This window comes from Oratosquilla oratoria, chromosome 27 (assembly GCF_046742065.1).
Source record: "Oratosquilla oratoria isolate Oo_2021 chromosome 27, ASM4674206v1, whole genome shotgun sequence".
NCBI lineage: Eukaryota > Metazoa > Arthropoda > Malacostraca > Stomatopoda > Squillidae > Oratosquilla > Oratosquilla oratoria.
In genome coordinates, this window is record NC_134803.1 from 55,282,120 (window position 1) to 55,285,413 (window position 3,294).

At 41.6% G+C, this 3,294-nt stretch overlaps 1 protein-coding gene across 10 annotated transcripts in view; it reads left to right on the plus strand.

Moving 5' to 3' along the window:
• The window catches only part of cac (calcium voltage-gated channel subunit cacophony), a 775,822-nt gene extending 774,491 nt beyond the window's left edge, over positions 1–1,331 (plus strand). For all 10 annotated transcript variants that reach the window (XM_076210759.1, XM_076210761.1, XM_076210766.1 and 7 more), the window contains one exon: positions 1–1,331. This exon is cut by the window's left edge and continues 2,230 nt beyond it. The gene's annotated coding sequence lies outside the window, so the exon portion shown is untranslated.
• The last annotated feature ends 1,963 nt before the right edge of the window (positions 1,332–3,294 follow it).

Sequence of the window (3,294 nt, forward strand, 5' to 3'; positions counted from 1 at the left end):
TAGGATGTTTCCCTTGCCGAGGCATGGCATGAAGCATTCGTTGTTTACTAATGCATAAAAAGTACAGTGTACTGAGGCATGGGATGAAGTATGTCTTGAGTACCAAAGTTTGAGATGTATTGTGTCACATGCAATGAGTTGCGGGATGGTCGTGTTTTTCGAACCCCCCTCCCCTCCTAAAAAAAAAATAAATAAAAATAAAAAAAAAATAATAAAAAAAATTGTCTCTTATCTTGTGTAATGAGGCTCAAAACAACACGTATGTTTTGTACTTGAGGCTCAAAACGGCACGTATGTCTTGTACCAAAGCACGAGGTACCCAGTGGCACGTATGTCTTGTACCAAAGCACGAGGTACCGAGTGGTTTGTGTACCGAGACATGTTTGCCCAAGCTTTGTTCTTAACCAATGCTCACGCGTCTGTGTGTCAAGGCATGTGAGGCCATGTGAGGTGGCGAGTCTTGTGTGCCGGGATCAACAGGAACTACTCGTTGGTTCCCAGTAAGTGAACAAGGTCAGTGTCATTATATTTAGTGATTGATGTGTGCGGTCCATCATCTCACTAAAAAAAAATTGAGTGAAACATGCAAGCGATTAGGCAGGCAGGCAAGCTATTGGTTAACAAAAAATAGAGAGAGAGGGAGAGAGAGAGAGAGAGAGAGAAAGGCAGACATGTTGGCGTGAGGAAAAATAAAATGAAAGGAAGTTATGTGGTATCCATCTGGAGGCGAAAGCGAAAACCCAGGGAATGTTTGGGGTACCAGCTCCAGTCGTCGTCCTCGTCCTCGTCGTCGTCGTCGTCGTCGCCGTCAGTAACCACGGAAGGGTCAAAACATCAAAGGAAAAGAACGTCGATGGGTCTTCAGGTAAGCATTCCGGATCCAGTGCAATTTGGACTCCAGAATGGCGGCAAACGCTCGCTAGCCTTGCGACGCTGACCGTGCGAAATCGGCCTTCCAGGATCACTCATCGGAGCCTCTTCAGTTGAGTCCATGGCAAGGAGTTTCTGTTCGTGGAAACGTTAAGTGAGTGCTGAAGTCCAAATTGAAGTCAAGGAAGTTGCATGCGGGATCGAATATGTATGTGTGGGGGATCAAAGATGAAAGTCACGCTGAAACAAAAATAAATAAAGTAAAATAAAAGCAGACGAATGTTTCGGGAGCAGACGAATGTTTCGGGAGCAGCGACCTAAGGTGTAGTAGTTTCTTTAGAAAAAAATAAAATAAAATAAATGCCCACAGTGATCCCAACTGCAAAATCTCCAACATCAGCAGCAAATTCAGCTCTCCAATGTGTTTGCTCTCTTAAAGCCGTTCTTGTAAAAAAAACCAACAACAAAAAACTATTTAGGTTAACTTCTTTTTCCTATTATTTGTATGACCATTACTGAGCTTGTTACACGTGGTACCAATTTTTACAATTGATCCAAAAGAACCATTTGACAACACAGCACACCGAAAACACCGCAACATGACAAAACATATTTTGTGTTATCATGATGCATATGATAATGATGGTTATGATGGTGAGGATGGTGAGGAAAATGTTGATGTTGATGATTATGATGATGATAACTATGACAAGGTGCCTCAAAATCCGTAGTAGTGGACTGACAGAAAGAAAGCATATATGTTAGAGAAAAATGACATTTTGACGGTGTGGAATTTATTTTAGTTGTTTAAAAAAATAATAAAAAAAAATATCTGATGCTGCCCACAGTCCCTAGCCAACTCAACTCACCCCAACCCACGTTGTGAAACAATCCCGCAGAGCGTTATTTCACTCTGTGTCTACGGAAAAAAAAATAATCATGTACCGCCATGTATGGTATGGATTCTTTTATATACACTTCGAAAGGTTGCAGTTGCCTTTCGTGTTTATATATACATATATGGATATACAATGATAAATATTGATAATAAGTAATCAAGATAATGATAATTATTATTATATTAACAATAATAGACATTATCGTTACCATAGGCGATATGAAAAATTACGTCTTTGTAACTCCTCATTTGAGATGGTAACCTTGTCCGTTTTGATAACAAATGTCAACCAATTGGACCGAATGAACGTCAGTCGATCGGTCCTCACGGCACTGGGCAACAAGCGGTCCAGATCCTGATATGCCACCCACATACACTCTCTCTCGTCGTTATGGCCTTGGCTTGACTAACGTCCTCATAAATCCCAACGCCTTCCTTCCCCGACTCCCGACCCCACCCGCATACTCACCCCACCCACCTATACACACGCCCCCAGACCCCCGAAGTCGCCATGCCACTCTTCCTGTGCCCATTTTTTATTGCCTAAGGTTTAAAAATCTAGACTTTCTTCTTGTCTCGCATCCACTACTTCGTCCAGACTTTCTGCGCATATCAGTCATTGACTTGCCTCCATTACTTGTTCCCATACCTTCTCCCGGCCCATGTCCTTGTTCCTCGTGCTCGTCGAATGCCCTTCGCCCGAAGTCCCCCCCTTACCCCTCCATCTCTCCTACTTCTTCTTTACGTTTTGAAACAGCGATAGCTTCCACGAACTCCTCCCTCCCTCCCTACCTCCCTCCCCCCACCCACCCACACCCCCACACACACCCTTTTGCCCGGAAGGGTGTTCATTTGCTTTCTCAAACTCATTACATGCTTTCTTTCCCGGAAAGGGTTGGTAGTTTGTTTTTGTTTTTTCTTATCCTTCCTGCATCCCTATGTACCATAACCATGATAATGATCATTATTGTTGCTATCACTATTGCTCTCAGCAGTGATGAGGATGTAATAATAAAGCCGATTATGAGACTAATTCCCGTGGTAATAATGACAGTAATGATGATAATGGTAATGAAGGTAACATGATTAGAGACGTTATTGACAGACACAACAGAAACAGAATAACAGAATTTGCAAACTCCTAATGTGTGTATGTGTGTGTGTGTGTGTGTGTGCGTGTGTGTGTGTGTTGTGTGTGTATGTGTACATAATAGATATCTATACATACAAGGGCAGCAACATTCCTACTACCAACACTATTATTCATGATAGTACTATGACAAGACTACTCTCTCAGTTCCTCTAAACTAAAAATAATATTGCTGATTTTCATTCAATTAGATGCATAACAATTACTCTCGTTAATATCAAGAGGGATTTGATGTAATGCCCTTTTTATACTATTGGTGTCTCTATCATTATCTTTTCTGATTACCTTAAATGTCACTAATTACGTTACTGCAGCAGAGAAAGTTTAATTATGATAAGTTTCAATGACAAGGCCTGCCAACAAGAGACCTTTTGGT